Raw genomic sequence first — 14,250 nt, forward strand, 5'->3', positions numbered from 1 at the left:
ATGGCAAGATATGGACATGGACAGTGAGCAAGTACGTGGATCGCCAAGCCACAATAAGATGACAACCTTTATGAAGCAAGTGCATGGAAATGTGCACATACATGATTAAGTTGCAGGGTCCACCTGAAAACAAAGGTCACATGTCCCCCTCCACAGCTGGGGTGGGGCTAGGCCATTACAACAACATCCTTGTTGCCAGGATGTTAGATTGGGAATAAAAACCCTCATAGCTGTCTAAATGATGGTTCATCCAGAAAGCTTGCTGAACTAAAGTTTTTCCTGGAAAATCCGCCTCTACAGCACAGGTTACATCCACAGTATGGGGGAACGAACAGGCAGAGACCGAATTGAAGAGGATTGATAGTCAGCAAGCACAGGGGCAAAACAAAAAACATTCAAACCCCAAAAAGATAATATCTATGGACAGGATATCTTTTCAGTTGTACAGCACACAGGAAAAATGGTATTCCATGAAATTTGCTATTACTGTTAATTAAAATTGCATTAAGGAAAATAAGGAGGGAGAACACAGCAGCAGCTTAGAACAGGAGCTCAAACATGTGGATAAAATCTGTTGACACATCATGTCTCTAAGAACATTTGAAACCTTTTTCCCCAGTTGTGCCAGCCATCTGTCAAGCTTCCCTCCATTAGCCACGCCTATTCATTCCATAAGGGCCTGAGGAGTCGTAACTGATATTTTGCTTTATGAATCTTACACAGAAAAAAACAGGCTTGCTGAATGCCACAAAACTTGTCTGATTTCTTCAGTGTGTGGGGTTCAGGGGTCCCTATCAAATGATAGAAAACTAATTTGATGGAAAATCATTTGGCTGAAACCAAAACATAGAAAGCTCAAAACACTGAAAATGCTATATGCCCTTTTCTTCACGATAGTGCGATCCTGGAGTTAGTATATATAGTTAGGGTGTGTGTGTGTGGGGGGGCATAGCCCCCCACATACTTCATACATTTTAAACCCTACACATGGATACTTATAACTACAGTGAATAACTGTTTGGAGAAAACAATATTTACATAAACTATGTGGGGGGCTACACACCCCCACCCCCCATTGTGGAGGGTTGTGCCCCCCCACCCCCCTAACTACATATACTAACTCCAGGATCACACTACAGTGGGGAAAAGGGCATATAGCATTTTCAGTGTTTTGAGTTTCAGTCAAATGAGTTTTCAGTGTTTTGAGCTTTCTATCTTACAGTGTTAGTGAAATGAGTTTCTATCAAATGAGCTTTCTATCATTTGATAGGGACCCGGGTTCAGAGTCAAGTTTCAGTAAGGCCATCAAAAAGCATCTATGAATGCTTTAAAAACTGGTGAGATCATCATGGCCTTTGATTCCTACAATCCCAGAAGGACTGGGCACCATTTTATAGTGACAAATATTTCAAATGGTTCACCTTTAAACTGCTAGAAAAAGAATGCTCCCAGATGATATAGTTTCCTGGTCACTGGTGTCATATATAGAGGTGATGACAGTCAGGAACTACATGCCAGCTCGTCTTCCTCTTCATCTTCTTCTGAGGAATAATCTTATTATCTATCCATTATGAGGATAAAATTCATGTTTCCTATTGAGAAGTCAGTGATTTAAATGAAGTCTTTCAAAGTTAGGCCCATCTGAGGGCCACCAGTCATTACTGAAAGGCATGCACTGATTTGTACACTCTGGTTCCTGGGGAAAGAGAGAACATGGCCCATTTCCTGCACTTTTTATTGCCTTGCTATGTTCTGCACATTTTTCTCATGGTCTGGTTTCCACCACAAGAGTAGAGATATTGGAATGTGTTTTACTTTGCTGTGTCACCAAACTCATGCTAAAATCACAGATTTATAGACAGACACTGGGCAAGTAGTCATAAAAAATACAACAATCTAATCAGATTAGCTAACGTACCCCACCCTTACGTTTACTAACTAACTGTGTTCACTGTCTTTTCAGGAAGGGCCACAAAAGGTATCCTTGTTAGGACTCAGCCAGTCCTTGAAACTGGGAAACATTTTTAACTATTATTTTTGGTTCAAGAGTACAGATTCTCTGGTTTGTAGCCAGGAAGGATGTGCTTTTATCTGCTGTTTTTTTTTTTTAACCAACAAACATCTTTATTAAATTAGCATGTATGACAGACAATCATACATTTATATAAACGTAAACAAACCATACTGACATAATTTTAGTTGCAATCATTATACATCACAAACCATATTGACAATTTTAGTTGCACAGATTATATATCACGTATAATCTATCCAGTCATTGTCAGTCAAACATTACATAGCTCATTCAAATCCTGCCTTCTTTTAAACCTCATTCTTCCTCTGCATGTATTCTTCCCACAGTTGCCATTTGATTTTTTTTCTATGTAATTTGCTCCTACAATTTTCTAAATATCCCAAATCCAATTGTTTATTTCTGTTACTATATTCACTACTTCTAGTACAGTTGGTTTAGACTTTGCTTTTTTGGCAGCCACCATAATTAGACTCAACAAGGCCTTAATGTGTCTAGACAATTCTGATTTTGTATCATAGCTCAAAAAATAATTTCCTTAGTTTGCTCAATTTGCTCATTCAGTATCTCCAACAAACTAGTCTGCAGGGAACCTTTAAAGTCTGCCAACTCATTAGACTCCCAGAAAATATGTTCCCAGTTTCCTTCCCCATCACATCTGCAACATTTGCTGTCTACCTGAGGAAAAATTCTTTGGAGTCTACTTGAGGTATAAAAATAACTATGTAAACACTTCCAAGCAAAGATCCTAAATCTTCTTGTCGCATATTTGGGAGACATACATATATATCCCTCCCACTGTTTCTCTTCTCAATCCTTTCTAACCTCCTCTGATGGATTTTTATATCATCCAAAATTTTATAGGCTCTATTAATTATTCCTTTTTTAACGGCATCTTCTGTTCCAGATTCTATTAAAAACTCCTATACTCTGATACCACTCCTTGAAATGGAAGCCAATCTCTAGCCTGCAGCCCAAAAAAAATCCTTGGCCACTTCCCATTCTATTACTTTTCCCTCTCTATTATATGCTCATAATACCTTGGTTCTTTTGATAGTTTTATCAAATAATTTCCAGCCCCCCTCTGCCTATTGTCTGTATCCATAATTGCAGTCATCCCTAATAGCAGGATCTCCTTTCACCATTCCGGTGTTGGCTTAGTTCTTAGAATACTTTTTGCTATTTTATGAATATAATATATTCTGTATGGTTATTATTATTATTCTCCTTAAGAATCTCCATCCAAAATCCCAGTCTCTCCTTGTTTCTTAAGCTTCCCCCATTTCCTCATAATCCCATTCCAAGTTGAATTACAGGTTTTCATTTCTGCTAAGTATAGGAGACAACTGTGTAGCTCTGAACTACCCCTTCAAATTGGGTAATCCCAAATTGCCTTGTTCTATTGGAAGTATCACCATAACCTACTTGACTCTTCCAGTCTTCCCCTCCCAGATAAAATCTTTCAGCTCTTTATTATTGCCAACAACAACTTCTCAACTGATTGATACAAATATGTGGGACCTGTGTATAAAACTAAATGAACTACAAACATTTTAATTGCTTGCAGCTTGCTACTCATATACATATAACAAAGCTTCCAATTTCACAATTTTTGTATTATCTTTTGTTTAGTCTCTTTCCAAATATCCTTAGCTGCAACAGCAGAATCCTTTTTAATCTGTTGCCTCACAGCAAGAGGTTCTCCCATTCGATTCTCGGCTGGAGTGCGGGGAGTGCCTTCTGTGTGGAGTCTGCATGTCCTCCCCGCGGTTGGGTGGCGTTCGAAAGACATGCGTAAATGGGCGTGCCTTCGTTGAAGGTTGAACCTCAAGCTGGCACCTTGGCGTTCGTGAAAATCTACTGCCAATCATTAGCGGACCGGAGTTCCGCTGTGGCGACCCCTAACCGGGAAAAGCCGAAAGATGACAACTCCCAAGTACTTCATTTTATCATGTCCCCATAAATACGGACATTGCTGAACCAATTTGTTTGTGGGTACATATTTTACGGCAATTGCCTTTGTTTTAGCTTCATTAATTTTGTATCCCAAAATGACATGAAACTGCCTCAAAATGTTTCACAGCACTGAAATGTCATTGTTTTTTTGGTTTTGTCAGGTATAAAATATCTGCAAATAAAGCCAGCTTTTCTTGACTACCATACCAATAATATCCTTAATTTCTGAGTCCCTTATTTTCTTTGCCAATGGTTCTAAATATAATGCAAATAACAAAGGGGAAAGAGGGCACCCCTGTCTGGTTCCTCTGTTCAAACAGAAATTATCCAAGAGGAAGCAACCCACTTTAGTTTTCGCCTCTGATCCCTCGTGTATCCTCCTGATCAATGTTATAATTGTATGAGGGAATGCAAATGTTTCCATTGCTCTACTCAAACTCCCAGCTTACTTTGTCAAATGCTTTCTCCGCATCAAGACCCACCAATGACAGTGGTATTTTCGTACATTCTCTGCTTCCCTCTGGATGATCAATGTTCTGTTAATGTTGTCAAATGTTTGCCTCCCCTCCACAAAACCACATTGATCCATATCTATCAATTTTGGCATCACCTTTGCCATTCTTTTAGCCATTACAGACAAATACTCTATAAGCATGGTTTAGGATTAATATGGGTCTGTATGAAGTGGGATCTGATAGATCTTTGCCCTATTTAGGTATTACAGCCTCCGTCGCTTTTTTCCAGGACATTGGTACTTATCTTCCTCTTAAAATCCTGTTAATCAAAACATTCAGATCTTTATCTGGTTTTTTTTTCCCCTCCTAACTTCGAAACTTCCACAGGAATACCATCTATTCTATCTATGAGCTTTATCAGTTTTTTTTCCCCACCTAACTTCGACAGGAATACTGTCTATTCCATCTATTCCTGGGGACAGTGTACCAGCTTTTGTGTCACATGCATACACTAATGTTTGGCAGGCTGATCTTTTATACACTTGTTTCACCTCATATCCTCTTGAGCCTATCGGACATATTACAAAACTTTTTTGTTTTATTGAAAGCCCTCATACAAAAAAAAAAACAAATACACCCCAGTCCACCCTAAAACCTATTCAATTATTACTAACACACAAAACTATGTACATCTTCAAATATTGAAGCTTCACACTCCTAATATGAACAACTGTCCCAAACTGACAGCCATACTTGCAGACTTGTGTTAACCTAAAAGGAAGGTTATCCATGCTAAGACTCACAGTATAGCCTGTGCTTCTATTAAGTGTTCTCTGGTTTTGTCTTATCTTTATTGCTCTCCCAGACTGGGAAAACACTTGAATGCTTTCAGAAAAATTATAAGGATGTTGCACTGGTGCAGCCGTTGAATTGTTTCCTCACAGCAAGAGGTTCTCTGGTTTGATTCTTAGCTGGGGTGCCTTCTGTGCAGAGTCTGCATGTCCGCCTTGCGTTCATGCGGGTTTCCTCTGGGTGCACTGGTTTCCTCCCACATTACAAGCACGTGTATCTGCAGCATTTCTCCCCAAGCCTCTGTTGAAAATTGGCTTCATTCCAAGTCGGACTTGCCTGGTAAACAAATGATAAATAAATAAATATCTCTGACCAATTGGAAGAAAGAAGTATTCTGTTTTTATTGCTCTTTATCAGACTATCTCCATAGACATGAGAACTAGATTCAAAGTTGCTTCTAAAAGCATGCATTTATTTCCTAGAGAAAAACTTTATTATATTCAATGTTCTTTTTTATTTGCTTTCTCTAAAAACTTGTTACTAGATCAAGCCAAAGGCCTTAATCCAGACATTCCCCTATGCAAGAATGAGAAAAAGCACATAAATTTTTCTTGTATTATGCTCTTTTGACCAGACTTTTCTTTTTTTTAATGTTACAGCACCTACATTTCTTAAAACTGAACAAGGAAAAAGAGGAAAAAAAACAGGGCCAACTGTTTACTTTAGTAACGCCATTACACTTGAAAATAACTGTGAAAACTTTATTTTATAGCATGCAGATTATATCATGCACTATAAAAATACTACTGTTAACATTTTGTTTTACTTACAGTTTACTCTCTCCCTCCTTTTTCCCTCTCCTAAGTGTTGTTCCGAACATTAATGACATCAAGTAGAGCATATCCTTTAGAGTCCACTACAAGTTTAGCAAAGTCAAAAAAGTCCAATATTTCCAGGTTTTCTTGTTTTGTCTTGTTTCACAAACGTAATTAATGCGTTGGAACCGCACATTTATCAATTTCCAAGCTGCTGGTTTTATTCCTGTTATCTCCATCTCCCAAATCCAGTCTCTGCAACATTTCCAATGCACCCTAAGTTCTTCTAGTCAACTCTTGTGCTTTTTTTTTGGTTTGTTTCTGAAGCATTTTCCAGTGAAACATTGGAAAAGGTTCACTGGCACAATCTCTCTGTGATCTTTATTATCAGAAGAACAAGAAGCAGAATCTGTTGCTGTTTAACAGCTCACTTTTTGTTGGACAAACTTTTGTATTTAATCCTTAGAATGCTCTACATCAAAAAATGATTTTAACCCTCCAGGAAAGAATATCCTAAAAACAGCTGGATACAGCAGTTTGAAACTCACTCCTGCTTCTCGACATTCCCTGATTACTGGAATAAAATTACTCCTCTTCTGCCTGGTGTACAGTGAGTAATCATTTTTCACAAACACTCTACTGTCACCCACTTTCAGTGCTTTGTCCTTCTGCCACATTTTTGTCAGAATGAACTTCTTCTGCTGGTAGGATTGTATCTTTATATTAAAGGTCTAGGTTATTTTCTCATGACTAGGTTTGGAGCATACACATGATGTGCCCTTTCAATTAACTCCTTCAGTGGAATACCAGTCGAGTTGCTTATTTATGCTTTCATAAAATTAATACAATCTGTTCCTTCCAGCTTCTTTGGTACAGCAGAAAATCTCATGTTTTCTCTGCTTCCTCTGGCCACTAATTCTGTTATTTTTTGAAAAGTACAGTTGTGTACACTTACCATAAATGTAGATGTTCGAGCGTATTCACTGTTGCAGTCACCACACTTGGGTTATCTGCCTGCAGGTAGCCCTCAGTTGGCCTGAATACCAGAGTCTTGGGATTTCTGTGTCGGATGCTGTCGCTTCTTCCATGACGTCAGGTAGTCAGGGGTATAAAACAGGCAGCCGACACCATTACATCAGTTTTTCTTGCCCTAGATATCAGAAGCCCCCAAACAGGAAGCTAGTATATGGTGTGGAACAACACCAGTAAAAAGTAAATACCACTGCCATTAAAAATAGCCATAGAGAGGAGAGGTAGAAAGGACAGAGAAATCCAGTGGGCTGGGGGGAGGGAAACCAGGACTGCAACAGTGAATAAACTCATACATCTGCATTTATGGTAAGTGTACACAACTGTACTATGTTCTTCGTGTTTCACTGTTGCAGTCATCACACTTGGGTTAATTCCCAAAGCTGAGGAAGGGTGGAGGCAGTCAAGAAGTGTTAAAGCTGGCTAGCAGGCCTTGTAAGACTGCTGTAGCAAATCCAGCTCTGGATTTAGAAAAAATAGGTAAGTGGTAATGTTTGGTGAAGATGTGCACAGAACTCCAGGTTGTAGCTTCCAGAATGTCCCTGGTATGGACTCCCCTGAGAAATGCTCTAGAGGTGGAAGTAGCCCTAGTGGAATGTGATCTGATCCTCTGTGGAGTAGGTTTACCATAGCATTTGTAGCAGAAATGGATGCTGTGTGCTATCCATTTGGAAATGGTTTGTTTTGAAATGGCCTTGCCCTCTTTGCCCCTGTAGCAAAGCTGACTAGCAGCTGGTCAGATTTTCTGAAAGGTTTAATCCTGTCAAGGAAGAACCTGAGCTGTCTGTGCACCTCCAAGGAGTGCAGGATCCTTTCCCCTTTATTCTGAGGATTAGGGAAGAAGGTTAGCAAATGGATTGGTTTAGAGCCACACTGGACACCACCTTAGGCATAAAGGATGGGTTAGTCCTGAGTGAAACCCTGTCAGCATGAAAAATAATGAAGGGTTCCACAGCCATAAGCGCCTGTAACTCAGAAACTCTTCTTGCTGAGGTTATGGCTAAAAGCAAGGCTGTTTTCCAAGAGAGGAATTTTAACTCGGCTGAAGCAGCAGGTTCAAAAGGGGGAAGCGTGAGCTTTTCCAGTACAAAGTTAAGATCCCAGGCAGGGGTGGGTGCTCTCCTAGGGGGCCTTAAGTTGCTGGCCCCTCTCACAAACTGTTTGATGAGAGGGTTAGAAAAAAAGAGGTGGCTTAGTATTATAATGAGCTGAGATGACAGAGATATGAATCTTAATGGAGGAGAAGGATAGGCCTCTGTGAAGTAGCTCTGCAAGGTAATCCAGGATTAGAGGTAAGGAGGGCACTGCTGTGTCCTTTCCTTGAGACTGATTCCAAGAACAATATCCTTTCCACTTTTCAGCATAGGATTTCCTAGTACTAGGCCTTCTAGCTTCAAGAATGACGTCCAGCACCTGTTTGCTGAGTGTTGCTGGTGGTGTATTCAGGGGATAAGCCAGGCTGCAAGGTTTAGGGTTTGCAACTGTGGATGCAAAATCTGTCCCTCCTGCTGAGACAGCAGGGTAGGAGTATGGTGAAGGTGCCAGGGTGGCACTGTTGTCAGACTGTGTAAGAGAGGGTACCAGTGCTGGCCTGGCCAGTCTGGGGCAATAAGAATTACCCTTGGCCTGTCCTGTTTGATCTTGAGTAGTACTTTTGAGAGGAGGGGCGGGGGGGGGCATAAATTGAGAGGTTTTCCCATTGGAAGGATAGGGCACCCACCTTCCAGGCCCTGCTGTGAGGGTTTCTCGTGCAGAATTTGCTCAACTGGTGATTCTCAGGGGAAGCAAAGAGGTCCACCTCCAGTGTCCCCCACCTCTGGATTAGAAGTCCGAAGGTGCAGGGCTCCAATTTCCACTTGTGTGGGTCTAGGAGATTTCTGCTTAAGTCGTCTGCCCGTGAATTTTGCTTGCCTGGCAGGAATTGAGCTTGTAGATGCACTTGGTTGCTCAAGGCTGTGTTCCACAGGGTAATGGCTAACCTGCAGAGTGGGTAAGAATGGGTTCCCCTGCTTGTTTATATACCACATAACTGTGGTGTTGTCTGTTTTCATCAGCAGCTGTCCTGGAAGGATTAGGTATTTGAAGGCTGTCAGAGCATTCTGTACAGCTAGCATCTCTTTTTGATTGATGTGCAGGACATTTTGGCCTGGGCTTCAATGTCCCTGAATGCATTTGCCTGCCATGTGAGCTCCCCATGCATAGTCTGATGCGTCTGTGGTCAGGGTTTGGGGGGCAGGGGGGTTGAGTGAAAGGCAGTCCCTTCTTATGGTTGCATGCGTCTGCCCACCAAAGGAACTCTGCCCTTAGACAAGGAATGATTGGAATGATTGTTTCCAGGTCCTGAGAATGTTGGCACCAAAGACTTTTTAAGTACCATTGAAGTTTCCTCATATGCAGTCTTGCATATGGAATTGGCAAAATACATGAGGTCATGAACCTTAGGGCTTGCAATATTTTCCTTGCAGATAGCTGGGTTCTGGTAGCCAGTTGTTTGAAGTAGTTGGTCAGATAGACCTGTTATTCTTGAATGAGAAATACCATCTGGGAAGTTGTATCCAAGCTTGCTCCCAGGAATACAATCTTTTGACTGGGCACCAGCTTTGATTTCTTTTCGTTGATGGTGTACCCCAATGAAGTGAGAAGGCTTTTTACAAATGCCAGGTGCTGAACTAGTAATTCCTGACTGTCTGCCTGAATCAGGCAATCGTCCAAGTATGGGAAGATTTGGATATTTCTCTGCCTGCAATATGCAATGGCTGGAGCAAGGCACTTTGTGAATACTCTGGGCGCAGTAGACAAGCCAAAGGGAAGTGCAGAGAACTGACAGTGCATAGAGCCTGCCCTGAAGCGTAGATACTTCCTGCATGACTCCCTTATGGGGATGTGCAGATAAGCTTCTTTTAAGTCTAGAGTGACTAACCAGGTATCCTTGGCTAGCATAGGGAGAAGCTGTTGCAGGGTAAGCATCTTGAATTTTGGGACCACCAGAAAGGTGTTGAGGATTGACAGATCCAGGATTGGGCGCCAAGAGCCCTCTTTTCTGGGCACCAAGAAAATTCTGGAGTAGAAACCTTACCTCCCTTTGTTCTACTGTAACAGGTTGAATAGCTCTGATATTGAGCAGGGAAAGCACCTGCTTTTGAACCTCTGCCTACTGGTTTAGAGGGAGGTCTGGAAACCTGTTTGGGGTTGGCAGAGTGGAAGTAGAATCTGTACTCCTGGGATACAATGTTTAGGACCCATCAGTCCTGAGTAATGGACATCCATTTTTTTGGATGAAGGGCAAGTTTTCCTCCTAGGAGCACAAGTAATTGGGCAGGGCTGGGAAGAATAACTAATAAGTCATTGTGAACTTTTTCTATAAGGGGGTGGCTTACCACTCCCTGTTTTGGAGGTGGGAGCACTCCATTGTTTAGATCTCTGCATACCCTGAGACTGTAGACTGGGTGGCCTGTTTCCCCTGGGTTTGGACTGAGAAGGCCTGGAAGGGGCTGGAAAAGACAGTTTTTAGAAGGCCAATGCCTACTGAATCTAGGTGGCTGCATTTGTAAGAATTATTTAACAGTTTTAGCTTTTTCTTCCATCTTTTTAAGAGCAACTTCTGCTTTGGTACCAAACAGACGGTCTTGATTTAAAGAAGCGTCTAGTAATTTTGACTTGACATGATCTGGCAAGGTTTGTTCCTTCAGCCAAGCATGCCTTCTCAGTACAGACCCCGTGACTGCAGCCCTGCAAGATGCTTCTAGGGCATCAAAGCCACACTGCAAAGTATGCCTACTAACTTGGTTTGCAGAATGCAGTAACTCTTGTAAATTTTTATTTTCTGCACCATCTAGAAGTAACACCATTTTTTGTTTAATTAATTCCATAATATTTTGCTGGTAGTTCAACATGTCAAACTGGCAATTCAATGCCCTGATGGCAAGAGTTGCAGAGATGTATACCTTCTTACTCCATCTGTCTAAAACTCTGGAATCCCTGTCAGAAGGGATAGGGTTTTTGGCTGTAGTAGCCTTAATGCCTTTCGGTCTCTGGGAATTGGTCTCTGGATCCGCAGTAGGATTCTTAAAGAGAAATTTGTGAGACTCAGGTACTCTGTAGTACCTGTCAGGTTTTCTAGGGGCTGGTGGTAAGGTGTCTGGAGTAAGACTGGATTTCATGAAGACATCATCTACAATATCCAGGACAGGGGGTATAGCTAGAGGCTTGTGCTGAGGCAACTCTAAAAATTCTCTGAGTCTCTTTTTGGATTGAAGGTAGTCCCTGGCATTCCCAATGGAAATGCTCTCTTAAAGTATGCAAGGTTTCACCAAAAGAAAAATCCTCTGGAGGGGAGGCAGAGGGGGTGGATTCCTCTGCATCTGAATCTTCATAGGTTGATGGTTGATAAGGGTACGTCTTGGTAATCAGAAGGGTCAGAGTCATCTGACTCCTGGTCAGTAGAATCAGAATGAAAACCAATCTTTTGTCTTTTAGCAGGGGAAGGCTGGCTTCCCCTATTTCGGGTAATAAGGGCTTCAGCCATTCTAAGCATTTGTTTTTGAGGCATGGGAGCTTAAGCATGCGCTTTGGTCATAGGTTTTCTAGGCGTAGTGCATACTCTGGACCTGAGAAACTCGGTAGTTTTATCTAAAAATGAAGTTGTCGGTTTAATGCGAACATTGGTAGGTCAGAATACACCCTCAGAAGCCAGTGCCTGCACAGTGGTTCCAGACACATCCAAGGTAGAGACATCCGCAGGTTCCATAGTCGAAGAAGCATCTCGCGGCATAACGGACTCAGAATGGGTCTCAGCAGAGGCCTGCGAATCTGTAGAAGTGGGCATCAGGGGCTGCGAAGGTGCCCCACTGAATACCGGCCGACTGGCGACTAGCTTAACGAAAGCGTCATCAGCAGTTTTGGACCTATGCGGTCTGTCTCTGTCTATCTTTATGTTTTTTCGGATGATCGGCAGTCAGATTGCTTATCGAAGTCATTTCGGAATGCGGAGAATGAGAGTGAAAGAATTTAGTGACAAAAATAGCCCAATGACGAATGGTTTGGGCGTTAACCAAGGCACAAAAACTACAGCGAGGGACATCGTGGTCTAGGCCTAAGCAGGTGACGCAGTAAGAATGCAAATCTCTGTGAGGTATTTGCTTTCCATAGGCAAGACAATTGTTAACTTTTTCTGACATCGGTTAGAGCAAGAAAAAAAGAATCCCCTAACAGGGTACTTAGCTTTAGAAGACTTAAGGTTTGAAACTCGAAAAATGAAAATTTCAGGTAGCAGCCGACCGGCACTTACGAACTGCTTCTGCTTCAGGCTCCTTCTCGGCAAGAAAGACTGATGTAATGGCGTCAGCTGCCTGTTTTATACCCCTGACGACCTGACATCATGGAAGAAGCGACAGCATCCGACACAGAAATCCCAAGACTCTGGTATTCGGGCCGACTGAGGGCTACCTGCAGGTAGACAACCCAAGTGTGATGACTGCAATAGTGAAACACGAAGAACATCATCTTTTCTTGAACGGTCTCATATTCAGCCAGCCTTTTATTCATTTCAACCTCTGATTTTTGCAGTGTTATCACCTCATCTGAATATCTTTTTAAAGCTTCTTCTTTTTTTCCAGCCTTTTGTTATTTGTGTTGATATAATCCATCAGTGTTTTGTTTATTTTAATCAGCTCTGAGTACATTTGACTTATTTTTTTCCTCTAGGTTACTGGAAGTTGTGTTGCACCAAAGCTGGAGCTTGCACTGCTTTTTGCTGAAGAACTGCAGAATTCTTCCCAGTGAGTGTTTTTTCCTCACCTTTTGTGATTGATTTAATTTCAGGTCCTCTGAATTTCTTTTTTGTGAGCATCTAGACAGTGCACTTACTAGCCAGCTACTGAAATTTACCCCAAAATAAGAGTTTACTGTCTCTTTCTTCTGAGTTTCTGTTTTCACACTGGAAGAGCTGAAATTAAGCTGTTCAATGTGGAACTATCCTGGAAGTCTGTTTTTATCTGCTGTGTCAAAAGAGGCACAGCAAAAGCTGATAGGAAAGAAAGAATTTGATGACAGGGTCTGGGAACCTGTTTTACCAAAACAGGCATCCTGATACCGGTCTGTACCTGCAGAAACAGACTTTGAATCCAAGCATCTGTTCTGAGGGTATTATCTCACTCATCTTCTTTGTGCAGTTTCTTAGGGGTAATCTCTTCTTAGAGAAAGCAAGTTTTTTAGCCTGCATAACAGTTTATAACTTCTTCTATGCCAAGTACATGTGATGTGTGGTGTCTCTTCTTATAAGTTTTATGGGTAAAACTCAAGCAAGTTTTCCTGTGAATTCTGAAATCAGATTCTCTCAAATAAAATAAACACTTCATATAGTGATCCTTGTATGGGATTTGACATCTGTAACTGTAAAGGGTCTTTAAGCTGGACTGTGCTATGCCACAAGAAACTCCGCTTCCCATCAGTTTTCCACCAGCAAAAAGTAAGACCAAGTTAACCATTTTTAGCACAAAAAACGGATAAGAATAATTCCTCCCCAGTAGGGTACTCACCTTATGAAGAATCATAAAAACTGGAGAATACAACTGATTTTGGAAGAAGTGACACTAGGACTTTTTTGCCATGATGCATACATGCCTGCAATGAACAATAACTGAAGATGGTGCAAGCTACCTGCACCTTTTATTCTAGGGGGGCATATACTTTTTTCTAGGTCATGAAAGGGATGGCATATGCTTGATCTATGCAAATTTTGGGAGTTGGACCAGTTGAGCAGACATTTGCCAATAACTAGCTTCAAGAGGTAAAGAATTCTGCAGAGATGCAAAGAGCATGGTATACCTTCCGTCAGTACTGCACAACCATGGCATTGTAGTTACTGTTTTGTGGAAACCAAACAGAGGAAATTTTTCCTAATTCTTTCATAATTGACCTTTAGGTTATATTTTTATCTCTGTTAATATATAATATGATAACTTTTGCTATGAGAAAAAGTCACATCATTTGACAGAGGAGTGCTGGTAGGCTGTTGCCTTCGACAACAATAACACAACAACAACTACTGACTTTAATGAAGTTTCCTGAATTAACTCTACATTTGGTAGGAAAATCAATCACAGTAAGTAAAATAAATAAAACGTAGCTTATTGTCAAAAGACGCAAGTTTTCCTCCTAGAAAAGAGTTATG

At 41.3% G+C, this 14,250-nt stretch overlaps 1 protein-coding gene across 1 annotated transcript in view; it reads right to left on the bottom strand.

The window, feature by feature from the left end:
• Window positions 1–14,250, bottom strand: part of SEC24A (SEC24 homolog A, COPII coat complex component) — a 2,581,543-nt gene that overhangs the window by 1,339,590 nt on the left and 1,227,703 nt on the right. The window lies entirely within an intron of this gene.

This window comes from Protopterus annectens, chromosome 4.part0, assembly GCF_019279795.1.
Source record: "Protopterus annectens isolate FY-2018-M chromosome 4.part0, PAN1.0, whole genome shotgun sequence".
Lineage (NCBI taxonomy): Eukaryota > Metazoa > Chordata > Ceratodontiformes > Protopteridae > Protopterus > Protopterus annectens.